Here is a 17,462-nt window from a genome sequence, read left to right on the forward strand (position 1 = left end):
CACACACACACACACACACACACACACACACACACACACACACACACGAAGCAGCAGGCAAGAGAGTAATAATCCCCAACACACACGCGCGTGCACACACACACAGATGTTCAGACTTACTCAGACCCAGTCAGAGGACTGATGGGAAAGATCACCAAGAGTAGCACAACGCCACTTAATGTTTGCAAGTCTTCTCTAAAAGTGTACACCTGAAACTTATCATCAATCTCTTCCTACCCACAACAGTATGGGAGCTGAACTCTCTGATTTTGGGGGGCGTTCATATTTAACAAGAATTGAAACAGGTGTGATTCTGCAGTGCAGTCCTGCTTATGAGTGTAAGTACATGTCTGTTTGTTTGCTTGAAAATGTAGATGGCAGATGGTGACTTCGAGATAGGTGGCAAGAAATGGGTTTCCGCTTCTGCTTTGCTGCAAAGGTTTCCAAACAGCTTCCATGGGCGTAAAGCACATGGATCCACAGTTCTCAGCACGGGCTTCTCCAGACATCTTCCCTGCAGAATTCTAATTCGTGCTGTAAACGTGGAACGGCATTTTTTTCATCTCAAAGGCTTTAGCTGGAGGCAGTGCCTGTTTGGTCTGCCCTTTTAGGAAAAGAAATGCTAAGTAGGGGTGGGTTTACATGAAAGGGAGACAAGGGAATGAAAAGACGGGGCTGGCACAGAACCTGTCAAGTTTCTGGAGACTAATAACCTCCTTGACGTTACCAGAGGCAACTCAGAAACGCAACCAACAGGAAGCCACGCTGATCGACAGTAGGGCTCCAGCAGCACACATGCTGGATAATTCTCGGCAGTGGGGGCTGTTCTGCGGGCTCGGCAGTATCCCTGGCCTCCACCCACAGGTGCCTGAAGCACCATCCAGCTGTGATGAGCAGAAGGTCCCTAGATGTGGTCCCCAGTTGAAATCCCTGATCTAGATTAACTCTGAGCACTAACAACACCACAGAGCCTCAATCCTGTTCATTGCTTCCTTTTGAAAATCCTTTTCTTGGTAGTATCACCATTACCCGGCAAATAAGCTCAGTAAAGAACTATCATGACAGGCCTGTGACATACCCAAGTCCTGATATGAAGCAGTTAGAGACCTACGAGAAACAGGAAGCCTTGTGCATGAAATTCCCCTGATTGAAGGAGGCTCTAAATGGCAGTGACGACTATTCAGTTGCCTCTGGGATGTGAAGAGGAAGGAGATGTGGTTCATTTGTTCGGTCATGTGTTTGTTTGATCACTCAGCAAACATTCTTGAGCATCACAGGGTGTCAGGTGCCATGCCAAGTGGACAAGGCAAACAAGTCCAGGCCTCCAGGAGCATGTGCTCAAGTCAGAGAAGAGAGGTAAACAGGAGGCAGCATGCTCCCCATCGTAAGTGCAGTGATGAATGAAACAAAAGCACAAGCGGGATAGGGCTGCAGCCACTGTCCCTGTGTGGCCCTTGAGCCAGGGAACGCGATTCACTCCAACTGAGATGTGCCAACCACACAGACCCCAGACTAAGTGCAGGAAGAGAATGTAAGCTGTTTTGTTAACAATTTTTATATTGATTAGATATGTCAATGATCATGTCCTGGGCATACTGGATTCAATAAAATCTACTATTAAAGTTAACTGGGACTGTTTCATTGACTTGTTTGTGCGGCTGCCCACCAGCAGCCCGGCCCCAGCAAACGGCAAGTTCACAGGCTCTGTGGTGGGAATGAACTTGGCCTGGTTGAGGCTGGTGGGGTTGCCACCTGCTAGGCAGGGGCTTGGGAGCCAAGTTAAGGAGTCGGGGTTTCATCCCAGGAGCACTGGGAGAGACCTGGAGGGTTTGCCAAAGGGGAATGCCACGATCTGATTTTAATTGTGCAAAGATGCTGCGCTCTGGTGACTGTGCAGAGATGGGACAGGTGAGGACAGAGAAGGACCACTGGGTGGGAGGGGTCAATCCCTGGGACCCCTCAGGTTTTGGCCCCTTGGGGTGACCTGAGAGATGGAAGTCCGAGACGCTGCTTCCTTCATGGGGCACAAGGGTCTTACTAATTCCCTGTATGTTACATTTGATTATGTGGACAACCTTTGCTCCACGACAACAGGAAAATAAAATTTTTTCATCATCCAGAGCGGGCCTCGGGTTCCTGAGAGTGATCCTGCTGCTTCTCAAAGTCCAGCATAACCTGCCTCCCTCCAGAGAGGGAAGTGGACCAGCTTCCCTCTGTGAATCGGTTTCCTATTTCCTGTGCATCACCACATGAATTAAGCTTTTCACTGTTGGATCTCACTGAATTCTTTGGCTTCATTCTTGGCATTTACTATGAACTTTCAGTTCAGTTTAGCTTTCTTCTCTTGTGAGGCTTTTCCCCCGACACACTTTTCTTGGGCTCTATTTTTGCATCTTAGCTTCCCTGTTTCACCCTCAAAGCCCCTCACTCAAGGATGTCAGCTGAATAGTAACCCTCCAAGCTCACTAACTCTGGCATTTTCCCTTTGGGCTGCTCTTTCTAGATTCTCCTTTTCCCCTGCTTGTTGGTCATCACTGCCACCAGTGAGTCATCGGCTCTGAGTCATGCCTGGCTGGGATGCAAAGGCCTCGGAGCACACCTGTCTGTGAAAGGTTGGCCCTTGGGAAGACGGCCCGCACCCAGCACAAGCTTCCATACATGGATTCAGTAATGAGGAGAAAAAACAAGCCCCTTGACTCTCTTTTTTTCCCCTCCAGATTTACCATTTCTTTCAGCTTTTGGTGGAGATGATTCCCACAGTGCAATGTGTCTTGATCATTCACTTTGCATCTTCAGAGGCGGAAGGACGTTTCCAGAATGAGCCCAGAAGGCCCCAAGGATGAGAGGCTTTTCTTCCATGACGTCCCTCCTCTGTCACGGGACATGAAGTGTCACCCTGTGTGCCACGCTGGGACCACACTGCCTTTTGAAAGCTATGAAGATACCACCAAACTGTGCGCAAAACATGGAGGATGGGCCCCACCCCAGACCAGGAAACGGGAGAGATGAGCTGCAAACACAGTGTGGTACTTGGACCGGACCTGCGTGAACCTGAGAGCCAGCGCTGCTCTCACAGGCTGTGATGGGAGGCACACAGGCCTCCTCACTAGGGCTAACCCTGAAGTTCAAGGCACTGGATAAGAACCCACAAATACAAGCTCTGCTCCCACACTCCTCCCTGAAGGCCCCACGCTCTACCATTACAGATTCCTATTTTTCTAAGCATCTCCCTTCTAAATTTAAAACTCTCGGCAGAGGTGTTCCCATCAGTTCTCAGCACCTGGGAACAGACCAGCCTAACAGGTCCCCACAGCAAGGGTTCTGAAAAGGCAAGAGGCATGAAAAGTCAGGATGGGAGTGCAGTGTGTGGGATGATGTGGGGTGGGGGTCGGGGTGGCACTTGGGGACATTAAAGGACATCCAGTCTCTGCAAAGAGACACATAAATGGGCAGAGATGGTGTCGCTGGGAAGGAGACGGAAGCCAGGGAGGGGAGGTAGAGACAGAAATCACTTTTCCCTGGACATCCTCCCGTATCATTTGAGTTTTGTACCATCTGCATGAATTACCCAGCCAACAAAAAATTAAATAGGGGAGGGGTGGGTATTGGGTATCTGGGTGAGACAAAGCCAGCAATAAAAAGACATCTGAAGGCAAAGGGACAGGTTACATTGGCCGCTCTGCTCACAGGCTGCCCTGCTCTCACCACCGTCAACCCCACTCTCCACTTACCAGGCCCTTTCACAAGTTTTTCTAGCAACTCCTGCATGGCCCTTTTTCTGAACCTTTTTCAGGGTCAAAATCTGAGACACTGAAGCTCAGAATTCTCAAAGGCTTACTTAAAAGCCCCTCAGAATCACTGGGAAAGTCCCACAAAAGAAAAATGTGACTCTTCTGACGTTGTGGCCTCCAGCTCCGACCGGCTGCGCGAGGCCTGACACGGGAACATCATGTCCAGCGGCACCGTTTATCTCACCATCAGGGACCAACCCTCCGCCACAGGACGGGGACAGAAGTGCGCCAAGGGAGCAGTCATCCCCCGAGGGCCCTCTGGAGCTGTCAGGGAAACTCCGCATCCTGCCCTGGGCTGGAGCCACCAGGGAGACCTAGCCACCAGCGGTTATGGGGAGAGGCCACGGGCTCTGCAGTCAGTCGGGAGGTTCGTGTGGTCCTGGATGACCCTGCGCAAGTCACTCTATGAGTCAGACCCTCCCTCTCCTCACCCGGGACACACCTAGAGCACAAGCTGTACGTTGCAAGTTGTAAGGATCACAAATACTTTCGCCACAAACATCCAAATCCATGTCATTAGCCCGAAAAATAACCCCCTCCTCCCAGTTTTACCCCGTAAAATGTTACTGGATCTCAAAGTTAGAAGGTGTTATGCTTTGAGCATTCCATGAACTGAACCATGGAAAGAGATGCTGAGGGACCTCCCTGGTGGTCCAGTGGCTAAGACTCTGTGTTCCCAATGCAGGGGGCCCAGGTTCTAGATCCCACATGCCACAACTAAATATCCTGCATGCTGAAACTAAGACCTGGTGCAGCCAACTAAATGAACATTTTTTTTTTAAATCATAAAGTCATAATGGAATAGGTTGGGCCCCAAATCCAATTTGATTGGTGTCCTTATAAGAAGAGACAGGGAGACACACACAAAGGGAAGATATTGTGAAAACACACATACATATACACAGCCACACAGGGAGAAGGTCATGTGACCAGAGAAGCAGGGATGGGGGTCATGCAGCTGCAAGCCAAGGAACAGAAAGGGTGGCTGGAAACCCCCAGAGGCTGAGAGGGGGACAGGAACAGATACTGCCTCTGAGACCCCAAGAAGGAACCAACCCTGCTGACACCTTGATTTTGCACGTCTTGTCTCCTGATCTGTAAGAGAATAATTATCTCTTCCTTAAAATCCCCCAGTTTGTGGTACTTTGTTACAGCAGCCCTAGGAGACTCATAAACTGATCTGGTTTTACTGTCTGTCTAAAGCTTAAAATTCTGTGGCCTGACAGTCAGCTGACCAGCCTAGGGATGGCTGTCTCTAGTAAGAGAAGACTAAGTTATTATCTACCAATGCAGCAATCCCTCTTATCTTTGACAAGATCTGTTATAAAAATCATTCATTTAGCAAATATTTATTGAGCACCTACTACATGTCAGGCACTCTTTGGGGCACTGTTGATGCGATGTTAAACGGGGAGCCGGCACTAAAAGTACATACACATATGGCCATTTCTGATACCAATGATGAAAGTAAACCAATACAACGTGAGCAAAGTGGGTTGGGGACCAGGATGAAATTATTTAAATTGTTAGGGGAGCTCCCACTAAGCTTGTGACACTGGACCAGTGACCTGAATGACAAGGAGTCAGCCACAGGAGAATCTGGCTGGAGGAAGAGCCAGTGCAAAGGCCCTGAGACAGAGCAAGTTAGATCCAGTCAAGGCCCAGAAAGAAAGAGGGACTTTTGTTGAGGGAGGGAGTAGCAACTGATGAAGCTGGAGCAACAAGGAAGGTCAGACAGTCCTTGCAGAGTGGGCCCAGGTAAGAAGCTTGCATCTGATCCCAAGACTAATGAGATGTCACTGGGGAGAGACATGATTTGATTCAAAGTTGTTTTTGTTTTAAATCACTCTGGGACTTCCCTGGTGGTACAGTGGCTAAGAATCTGCCTGCCAATTCAGGGGACACAGGTTCAATCCTTGGTCTAGGAAGATTCCATATGCTGCTGAGCAACGGAGCCTGCAAGCCACAATGACTGAAGCCCGTGCTCCTCAACACGAGAACTTTCACCTTTGTCATTCCAGATCTACACAGCCACTGATGCGCCCCAGACTGCCTTGACTTTTTTAAAATTTGTTTTGTACAACTAACCTGCTGAAACACACTCAGATAACCTCCTCTGGTGTCCTTTTTCAGATCTAGATGCTCAGAGCTAGAAAATGGGATTCAAGCTTATTCTTCCCTAATGAGAACAGCTGTGCCCTCTTTAAAGAGGAAAGGGGAAAAAAAAAAGGCATCACCATAACGCAAACAATGCCATGTATAAAAAAAACTGGATAAAACAAACAAAAGTACTGGGTCAACTCCTCAGGTTTCACAACCACTGCATTTTTCTTCTGGGTGGAGGACAAGGAAAACGATTATGGCAAGTTTCCCTAGAATTGCCTGGGTCTGTTGCATCACATGGCTGAAGACACCTAGACTATTAGGAAACTCTGAGCACTTGAGCAAAACACACTCCCTGCAATCATACTTCCCATTAGGTTTCTCAAGGACCTATAAACAAATCTGAGTACATGCAGACGCTCAAGCCTGGGGTAGAAGGAAGTGGTGGAAAGCATCTACGCTTGAGAGTCATGCTGCCTTAGCAAGCAGGGAAAGCAGTGGAGACAGGGATGCTGGGAATCCCCGGGCCCTGGGATGTGTCCATCATTGGCCCGCATCCTGCATCCTGCTCAGCAGAGCGGTGATGGGCCACCACATCTGGGGTCAGACAGGTAGGCTTAACACTCTGCTTTGCTCCTACTAGCTAAGTGACCATGAGCAAGCCATTCAGCCTTAGTTTCCTCATCTGTGACATTTATGAAGATCAGTTAAGATCCTGCATGTGAGAGCCCTTTGCAAATTACTCAGTGGTGTAAAAGTGAGGGGTTATCATTGGCAATAAGGATTTTTACTCCTCCCTTTGCATGTCATATGGGTTGACTTTCCCTGACTTTCTCTCTTCCTAGGCTGCTTTTGATGTTTCTTTTCACCTGATTATTTTCTTTTGAGAGAAGGGAAGAGAGACAGAGGCAGGTAGCATGATGACTCATTTCACCTTAAACCTTTCTGAAAAACTGTCCTAAAAAATGTGCTCTCAGAGCCATTTTGTTGCTGCTCAGTCGTGTCTGACTCTTTGCAACCCCATGGACTGTACCCTGCCAGGCTCCTCTGTCCATGAGGTTCTCCAGGGAAGAATACTGCAGTGGGTTGCCATTTCCTTCTTCAGGGGATCTTCCTGGACCAAGAATTGAACCCGTGTCTTCTGCACTGGCAGGCAGATTCCTTACCAATGAGCCACCTGAGAAGCCCCTCAGAGCCATTTGGGGCCATCCTAAAGCAATTTACCATCAAAGAACCAAAGTTATTGTCATGCAAAAAGGACCATGTCTAGTATCTGTGGATATTCTGCACTGTCTGGAAATCTGTAGCGAATTATTTAAGGTTTGTGATTTATTCAGGTCACTGAGTAGTTTTTCATTGGCCTTAATTGCTGTGTTCTCAAATAATACAAACTATCTTCACATTAACCCACACAAGCCATACAAAAGACAAAGACGGAAGACTGTATTCCAGAACCAATTGAGAAGTTAGAGATAATCCGCTCAGTAAAGTGCATATGCTTGAGTCCTCAGCCATATTCATCTCTTTAATGGAAAAAGAACCTCATGAATCAACTTTCTCATTGTGAGCTGATCTCAATAGCCGATCACCCTGTGCTTCAAATGCGTAAGCAGTCCTATTTCTGCACCAAGTGGAAATAAAAGCCAGTGACAGCCCAAGGGAGAGAAGGAACAAGGGGAAAACACACACTTCCAAACAGAACCACGGAAAGATGGAAAGAAGTACTCACGCGTAATACACCTGAATTTTTTTTCTTTGCTTAATTCAGTGTTAAGCATCCTGGTTGTCCTGGTTTAGGTTGAGGGAGGGGGTGCCTCGAATCAAATGAGCTCCAAACCTCAGCTCTAGGTGACAATGGTCTGGAGGGTGGCCTGCTCCCTGACAGCTGTCAGCTTGCCTCTATCATTTACTCACCCCAGCGAGTCAAGCTGCACGTCAAGCTCCTCACCTGTGCCAGCTCAGAGGTGAGCTCCTGCCCAGTCTGCAGGCTGGCACCCTGGCCTCACACTTACCCAGAGTCACAGGAGCTGGCCAGTCCCTAAGTCCTCTTCCTCCTCCCAAACGCAATCAACCTACAACCCAGGGAAGCCCAGACCCCATGCAAGGCGAAATTCGCACCCAGCTCCAGAAAATCCCCCATCCTGTCCTTTCCAAGACCCTGGGCCAGGCCACCCTGAACCAGCTGCTCTACACAGCTGCTCTACACGGCCCCGCGGCAAAGCTCCTCTTGCTCCCGACCACCGCGGAGAGGGGGCCCCGGGGAGGCGGGCCGAGCCCTTCTCCTGTGCCCCCATACCGCCCCCGCTGCCACCTCAGAAGCAGAGGGGCAGCAAACTTAAAGCCCAGCACGCAGCACAGCTCACCAAGAGTCTCCCCCATCCCGGTTCGAGGAAGCCCCTTCCCGGCACGCTCGTCCAGGAGCGGAGGGGTTCCTCCCCCAGAACTGGGGAACCGGCTCCGTTCCTAAGCCACCTGGCGACACGGTCAGCCGCCAGCGATGGGGACACCTTTTCCAGCTCCCCCAGCCCCCAGGGAGCGCCCCGCTCCCCACAAGGTGGGCTCTTGGCCCCCTCTTTCCGTTTCCTCACCTCAGCGCGAGCCGAGGCCGACCCCGCAGAGCCCCCCGGGGCCCCGGCCCCCACCCGACCACCCCTCACCCGCCGGTCCCCGGGCGCTCCGGCTGTCGCCCCTCGGAGAGCGAGTCCCCGCGCCGCCCACAGAGCCCGGTACGCCGTCCCCCTCACGGGCGCCAGCGGGCCCCCCGCCCCTCTCACCGCGGCGGGGGTTGGCCAGCCGGGCGGGCCCGGGAGCCAGAGCGCGGGCGGGCGCCTTCGGGCTCGGCTGTGCGGCCACTGCGCCGGCCCCGGAGCCGTGTCCTTCTGAGGCGCCGGCCCGCGCGAGCTGTCAGTCAGCAGCCCGGGCCCGCCACCCCCCGCCCCAAGCCCGGACTGCGCAGGCGCGGTGCGGCCCGGAAGCGGCGTCACTTGCTGGGGTGGGGCCGCCACCTGCGCCCGACGCTCCGAGGCTCTCGGGCCCCGCCGGCCCCGGCTCGCTCCTGGCTGGGGCCGCCTTTCGGATGCAGGCGTGCTCCCCTGCCCCTGGGAGCACTCTTGGGGACCTTTAACAGAAGGTCGCCGCAACGACGTTTCCTGGATCTGCTCAAAAAACTAGAGTGTTCTCCCGGGCCTACCAGAGCTGTGGGGTGGGGGGTGGATGCAGGCCGTTCTGCGGACAGATGAGTGGATTATTTGGTGATTCTGGAGGTGGGGGAGCCCGGGAAGGGAGTATAACGTGATTCGGGTTGCTACCCCGCCCTTGTGTCCGCACCTTTAAGACAAGTGTCCCCTTATGCCATTTCCTGCTCGCCTGTTTCAGTTAGGCTGAAGCCTTGACTTTAAGGAAAGTACTTGTGAAACAAGTCAGGCAAGGATGTATGAAACGGAAGGGCACTGTGAGGCCGATTGATTTTTTTTTTAAACGGGGCATCTTAAAAAGCTGATGGATTCCACTTTCTGCTCCAGAACTCCTACGCCCATCAGCATCTTTTCACCAGATACAGTAAACACAATTTTCGGGCTGTCCGGCTTGGGTTTCTTCCACATCTCTTCAAAAGAACAAACCAAAACCACAAAAGGTAAAAAAAATATGTGTGCTTCGGACACTTATTTTTTTTAAAAAGCTTTTTATTTTATATTGGAGTAGCTGATTAACAGTGTTGTGACAGTTTTGGGTGGACAGCAAAGCGACTCAGTCATACATATACATATATCTGGAAGATTTTTCAGTTCAAGAGCAAGCATAGGAATGTAAATGGACACCCCCCTCCCAAAAATCTTGGGGTTATGGCAAGCTTGGTTCTAGCACCTAGTGAAACAGACTGTGAATTCTGATACTGCAAATTCTCTGAAGACAGTTCCAGAGCTACACTGCAGAGCTATAGAGCGCCTTTGGGTTGGGTAACTAAGCTGTGTCCAACTCTTTTCGACCCCGTGGACTGCAGCCCTCCAGGCTCCCCTGTCCATGGGATTTCCCTGGCAAGAATACTGGAATGGGTCACCATTTCCTTCAGGGTATCTTTCTGACCCAAGGATCGAACCCACATCTCCGGCACTGGCAGGCAGATTCTTTACCCAGGGAAGCCCTAATAAAGCCCTACCTTTAAATAAATGCCCTGGCATCTGAACTAGGGCAGAGTGTCAGCTTCAGAAAACTGGGGTGGGGGTTGTTCTCTCAAGTCCTAGGAGTTAGGCAGGAGGAACTGGAGTTCTGCCACTTAGAAGAAAAGACGGCCTGTGGATTGACGGTCAAGTGACTTTCTTGTGCCCCACACATGGAGCTGCTGGTCCCTGGGAAAGCGGCCTGTTAAGACTTGCTTGGGAAAGTTTAAAGAACCAACGGGAAGGAAAGAGCTGGGAGCTGTGGTTCTACAATAGGCGTGGGGCCTTCAGCACCTCAGCTGCTTCTGGTCCATTTCCAATTTGCATGGCCAGCTCCATGTAGTCATCATTTGTGAGAAACCAGATCTCTGGGTATTTTAAGCTTCGTGTGAATTCAGAGAAGTGTAAGACGGCGTTCATTCACTACAGATGGGGGGCGTCCCACAGGCTACAAGACCATCATGAAGACTGTATGGAATGGAGGAGGGTCATATCTGCCACTGGAGGAAGTCCTCCTTTGGTTCAGTGAGTGAACCCAGCACCAGGAGTAGACTCTTGCAGCCTTGTTTTCACTCTGGTGATACCAACTGTTCAGGAAAATTGGAAAATGAGGGTTCATTCAGGGTCAGACTCCATTTGGGGGAAATATCATTTGTCCTCAAGAGATTCACCTATTTCTCCAAACTTCATAAAAGATCTTGTGAACTTGCCAGAACGTTGGAGAGAAGCACATGACATGGCCATTTTACTTAAAAAGGGGAAGAAAGTAAAGTCTGCAAACCACAGACCAGTGAACTAGACACTGGGCCTGGGAAACATTCAGGACAGATGACTCATGAAAAACATCTATGACCCCTCGGAAGAGGAAGCACCAGTGGCAAAGATCAAGTCATGCTGGGTTAACCATGAGATTTCAAGATATGAAATCTATACTGGTAATTCGAGGAAATATGATAGAACTAGTGTATTTGGACCTGGGACGTATATTTACCACAATGTAAATGTGTAAGTGACAAAAGTCCAGGCGAACTGGTTTTTCAAAAAGAGGGAATATAGGGACTTTCCTGGTGGTCCAGTGGTTAAGACTGAACTTCCACTGCAGGGGGTGTGGGTTTGACTTCAGGTGGGGGAACTGGAGTCCTGCATCCCTCAAGGCACAACCCCCCCCCCCAAAAAAAAAAAAGTGGTAATAGGAATACAGTGGCTTACATGACTGAAAAGTTCTGGGGTTGGCCCAGCAGGATCCAGGGGCCAAGTGACATCATCAGAACTTGGTCTTGTCTCTCTCTCCTTGACTGCTTCCCTTTGAGGTGGGCTTCATTCTCAGATCAAGTTCTTTTTTTCAGGTTTTTTTCCTTAGTATCTTTTTTTTTTTTTTTTGAGTATCATTGCTTTACAATGCTGTTAGTTTCTGCTGCTGCACAACAAAATGAATCAGCCATGTGTATACACGTTTCTTCCTGTAGAGAGTGCTTCAGGAGCGGGAGGCTATGAGCTCCTCTCCCAGTTGTATGACCCTCAGCACACTCCTTAAACTCAGTGGGCCTGTTTCTTCATCTGAACAAGGGGCCAACCGTGACATGTTCATTCATTCATTCATTGCTGCGTATTGCACTGTCGCAGGAATGGGAGAGCAGGAGGAATTTTTGATAATGTGCCGGGGAGGAAGACACACTGAAGGGCAAGAGAGGGCCAGCTTGAGATTCCAGGGAACACAGAGCCCAAGGCACAGGCCCGCTGCCCCTGAGGGCTCTACCTGCAGCTGGAGGTGAGGTGACCCAGTGAAAAGGAATTCAGGAATGTGTCACACCACTTTGGGTTGTTTAGACTTCCTGGGCCTTGTTCAACACCTTGGGTTGGAGAGCTCCAGCCTTCTGGCTTCCCTGATCTGGCTGATGCATTCAACATCACAATCTCAGTGGTAAAAATAAGAAACCACCCAAACTCCCTTCTGAGGAAATTTCTGATTTTTACACCGTACAGCCCTTGGAAGTCTATTTCTCTCCCACTGTTAAAGTACCAGCATACAAATCATAAATGTACAAAGCTGAATTTTTACCAAGTGTGCAGTCATACAACCAGCACCCAGCTCAAGAAATAAAATATTACTAGGCCCCTAGCATCCTTACTACCGTGGTAATCACAGCCCTGCCCTGTCTTCCTATACCAAAGGTCAGTTTTGCCCAATTTTGAACTTTTATTCAACATCCTATTTGTGAGACTTACTTGTGTGTAGTGTGCACTTTCATTCTGTATTCTATTTCACTGTATGGGTATACTACATTCTAGCCCCAAACTGCAAACAACCCGAATATCCATGAACGATGCTGTAGTGTGTACTGTGGGACCCTTCTATCACAAGTCTTTCGATCTGTCTTCAGCAGACACTCCTAACGGTCCTGTGGGGTGGTTTAACAATCGCATTCCTGCCCCCAGCAGTGAAATGGATGGAAGCCCCAGCTTCTCTGCGTGCTTACCAGCACTTGGTGTTTTTCATGTTAGCCATTCGAGTGGGTGTGTAAATAGTATTTCATTGTGGTTGAAGTTTGCATTTCCCTGATTACTAACGAAAATGAGCATTTTTTTCATGTTTGGATTTTCTTCTGTGAAGTACCTGTTCAATTGTTTTGCCAATTGTTCCACTGGGTTGTCTCATTTATTTTAAATTTCTGTGTATTTTAAAATGGATACATGGTTTACAAACCTAACAAGTTACAAACCTATTCCTTGTATATTTTCCCAGGGATTGTATATACAAAAGTGGATATGCCCCAGATCGTCTTTTTCAAATACAGTTTTACACCATAGTTAGTTGGTGATAGACAGGGAAGCCTGGTGTGCTGCAGTCCATGGGATCGCAAAGAGTTGGACATGACTGAGCAACTGAACTGAACTGACACCACAGAGTTAATATACCTCAAATATCACTGCACAGTATTCCATTCGTATGTATAACATACTCTACTTAATATACTGACAGCATATAGGGCGATGCATTTTTATGCTTCCACAAACATTCTACTATAAATACTGGAGTACAAACATCTTTGTGTGCATGAGGGACTCTATCTGGAGGATAAATCACTGAGTTGGGTCAAAGGGTAAATACAATTAAATTTTTGTGATTCATACTTCTATCTTGCTCTGCAAAGAGCTGAATAAAGTGCCAATTGCACCAATTTGGTCTTCCTGGCCAACACACAGAATCACCAAACTTTAATGTTCATCAACTGACTAGGTGAAAAATGGGATCTCTTGATACTCTTAAATCTGGATTCATTCCTTTTACTTTGAATGAGGCTGAGCATCTTTTCATGTGGTTGAACAGAGGCTCCACTTTAAAAGAACTACTTCGTGGGATGAATGGCTAGCTGCACACTATCTCCTGATGGATACACAGAACTGATCCTGGAGCTGAGATGTCCTCATTCCTGTGAGGACGCCAAGGGTAGGTGTTTGGTTCCATGGGCCTTATGAAATCAAGGAGAGACCCCCAAAAAAGTGTGTTGAACCACAGTCTCAAAATAGGAAGAAACCTTAGAAATCAAGTCTAATCTTATATTTTTTTAGAGATTAAAAAAAAGCTGAGGCTTAGAGAAGGGAAATGACTTGCAGAAGACCACATACCAAGTCTGTTGAGAAAGAGATGAAAATCCTTGATAAGAGTTGAATTGTTTTTGTCAACTGCTGTCATCCTGTTAGATATTTTTAATGAATGATTTCATCATGCTATTTCCTTTAGCAACAGCGCAATTTTCAAGTTACAGTAAACAAGCCCATACAAGTGTGGGGGCTGAGGAGAATTACAAGTCTTTTTTGTGAAAGACTTTGAAATGGGTCACAAAATTATTGTGTGTCTTCAATGGACAACTAGGTGTTGTCGTGCACACCCTTGGATTATCTGGGTCTATGGATCTTTTTCTTTGCTTTAAGCTATTTCTAACTCTATAGGTTTTTTCTTTTTAATTTATTTGGCAGCATCAGGTCTTAGCTGCAGACCTAGGGATCTTTCGTTGTGGTGAAGGGATTCAGTAGCTGTGGCACGTGCAGGCTTAATTGCCTTCCAGCACACAGGATCTTAGTTCCCAGGCCAGGGATCGAACCCATGTCCCCTGCCCTGGAAAGTGGATTCTTAACCACTGGACCATGAGGGAAGTTCCATTCTATAGGTTTAAATTTTATTTATTTATTTATTTGGCTGTACTGGGTATTATTGCGGCACTTGGGATCTTTAGTTGCAGTGTGTGGGATCTAGTTCCCTGACCAGGGATCAAACCCGGGCTTCCTGTACTGGAAGTGTGCAGTCCCAGCCACTGGAGCCAACAGGGGAGTCCCAACTCTACAGGTTCTGGAGAACAGACGGCAAGGCAAGTGATTCTGTTACCAAGGCTGTTGCCCCAGAATCTTACCCGTGCCCTTCCTTCAAATGAAATCAGTGTGTTTTTTTTCTTTAATTTACTTTTTAAATTTTTGGCTGTACCATGTAGCATGCGGGATCTTAGTCCCTGACTAGGGATCAAATCTGTGCCTCCTGCAGTGAAAGCTCAGAGCCCTAACCACTGGGACCACCACAGAACTCCAAAACCAATTATTCTTATCTAAGGAAATCCCATGGGCAGAGGAGTCTGGTGGGTTACAGTCCATGGGGTTGCAAAGAGTTGGACATGACTGAGCGACTGAGCACCCACAAGTTTCAGGAGGAAGATGCAAAGAGAAAAAGTAACAAGGACTGGTTAGAACAAACTAGGCCAAAGACTGGGGAAGATCTGGCTTCCAGGGGACCTTGAGTCTCATTATCAGCTCACTGTAATATATTAGCACACGCTAAATGACACACTCATCAGCACCAGAACAGTTGACAACTGCCAGGACAACAACTGAAAAAGCCCATACAAGCACTGCAAAGGAGAGGTGCAACAGTTCCGGGTCCAAACCACACCCCTGTTCTCCAATAAGTCATGAATATTCTTTCCACTCCTTCCAATTCCTTCCTTTTAACCTTGACCTTCTAATATATTTGGTGGCTCCACCAGAATTGGGTTGAGAGCTGATTTGCAAATTAGGTTCCCCCTTTCCATTCTTTGGCCATTGAATATAGCTTGTGTGATTCCACTCTCAGCACCAAGTTTCAGGAAAAAGACAAGAGGTCTCCATGCAAGTCCAGTTGACCTGCTTGGTAGCAATTCCTGCCCACCGATATCTGACATTTAAATGAAGCTTGTCTGGCAGAAGTTCAACTGACTTCCCTACTGTAGAAACCAGTTTTGATTTGGTTCAATTAAGCAAATTATTTTCTTTTTTTAAATTTTTTGGCCACACTGTGGGATGTGGGATTTAGTTCCCTAATCAGGGACCAAACTTGTGACCCCTACGTTGGGAGTGCAGAGTCTTAACCACTGGCAGCATTCCTGACTGCCTACATGTACCTGTCTTTTGGATTCATCGTTAAACCACTTGTATCATTCATCTTACCTACTTTTTCCCTCATAAATTAGTGAGTTAACTCTTTGACATGTGTATGAGACATAAATCTTTGACATATTTGTATGAGAGTCACGATTTAACTTTTAAATCTCAGATGTGTTTTATTGTGTTTATTAACTTTTTTTAAAAGATACTTTTGTGGGGAAGGATAAATTAGGAGGTTGGGATTAACATATATACACTGCTATATATAAAACAAATAACCAACAAGGACATACTGTATAGGACAAGGAACTATACTCAATATTTTGTAATAATCTATAAGGGGAAAGAGTCTGAAAAAGAACATATACACATATATGTATAACTCAATCACTGGGCTGTATACCTGAAACTATATTGTAAATCAACCATACTTTAATATAAAAGAAGATATCATTTAACGTTGTTCATAGCACGTGTATCTTAAGCATAGCAGCCACTTGCAGTCTCAACGTTATCCAAAGACAATCATCCTTTCTTTCAGCCTATACAAAAAGAATTGCATACAGATTGGAAGCCTACCTCTCCTTTATTCCTTGTGGAAATAAATAAGCCAGGCGATTAGGAGGGCTTCCCTGATAGCTCATCGGTAAAGAATCTGCCTGCAATACAAGAGACACAAGACTCTGGTTCAATCCCTGGGTCAGAAAGATCCCCTGGAGGAGGAAAGGGCAACCCACTCCAGTATCCTTGCCTGAAAACCCCCATTGACAGAGGGCTGACAGTCCAAAGGGTTACAGAGTCAGATACAACTGAGTGAATAAGCACAGGAGACTCAATGAGGATTGACTGAATGTATGAAAGTGAAAGTCGCTTAGTCGTGTCCGACTCTTTGCGACCCCATGGACTATACAGTCCATGGAATTCTCCAGGCCAGAATACTGGAGAGGGTAGGCTTTCCCTTCTCCAGGGGATCTTCCCAACCCAGGGATCGAACCCAGGTCTCCTGCATTGCAGGCGGATTCTTTACCAGCTGAGCCACAAGGAATGTATAGCACCATGTTAAATGCACAGGCACAGTAACAAAAATCTTAAACTTTTAAAAGTTGGAATTCAATGAGTAATGTACCTTTTACTTCCAAAAGCTTAGCTATATAACCATATCTGGGAGCAAGAATGGTAAACTGTGAGAAGGTGGCTTGCAGACAATGAGATTTCTTTCTATCCTTCACCCTCAATTCAGTTCAGTTCAGTTCAGTTGCTCAGTCGTGTCCGACTCTTTGCAACCCCATGAATCACAGCACGCCAGGCCTCCCTGTCCATCACCAACTCCCGGAATTCACTCAGACTCATGTCCATCGAGTCCGTGATGCCATCCAGCCATCTCATCCTTGGTCTTCCCCTTCTCCTCCTGCCCCCAGTCCCTCCAGCTTCAGCGTCTTTTCCAATGAGTCAACTCTTTGCATGAGGTGGCCAAAGTACTGGAGTTTCAGCTTTAACATCATTCCTTCCAAAGAAATCCCAGGGCTGATCTCCTTCAGAATGGATTGGTTGGATCTCCTTGCAGTCCAAGGGACTCTCAGGAGTCTTCTCCAACACCACAGTTCAAAAGCATCAATTCTTCAGTGCTCAGCCTTCTTCACAGTCCAACTCTCACATCCATACATGACCACAGGAAAAAACATAGCCTTGACTAGACGGACCTTAGTCGGCAAAGTAATGTCTCTGCTTTTGAATATGCTATCTAGGTTGGTCATAACTTTCCTTCCAAGGAGTAAGCCTCTTTTAATTTCATGGCTGCAGTCACCATCCGCAGTGATTTTGGAGCCCAAAAAATAAAGCCTGACACTGTTTCCACTGTTTCCCCGTCTATTTCCCATGAAGTGATGGGACCGGATGCCATGATCTTCGTTTTCTGAATGTTGAGCTTTAAGCCAACTTTTTCACTCTCCTCTTTCACTTTGATCAAGAGGCTTTTTAGTTCCTCTTCACTTTCTGCCATAAG

At 47.7% G+C, this 17,462-nt stretch overlaps 1 protein-coding gene across 3 annotated transcripts in view; it reads right to left on the reverse strand.

Annotated features, from left to right (window-relative positions):
• Positions 1-8,812, reverse strand: part of KIAA0513 (KIAA0513 ortholog) — a 52,041-nt gene extending 43,229 nt beyond the window's left edge. Inside the window, exon 1 of one of the 3 annotated variants that reach the window (XM_040253969.1) lies at positions 8,669-8,812. The gene's annotated coding sequence lies outside the window, so the exon portion shown is untranslated. Of the gene's footprint in view, positions 1-2,723; positions 6,922-8,668 lie in introns of those variants that run through there. The other 2 variants (XM_040253971.1, XM_040253970.1) reach the window with 2 other exon arrangements.
• Positions 8,813-17,462: the final 8,650 nt, after the last annotated feature.

Source organism: Oryx dammah, unplaced genomic scaffold (assembly GCF_014754425.2).
Source record: "Oryx dammah isolate SB20612 unplaced genomic scaffold, SCBI_Odam_1.1 HiC_scaffold_13, whole genome shotgun sequence".
Classification (NCBI taxonomy): Eukaryota; Metazoa; Chordata; class Mammalia; order Artiodactyla; family Bovidae; genus Oryx; species Oryx dammah.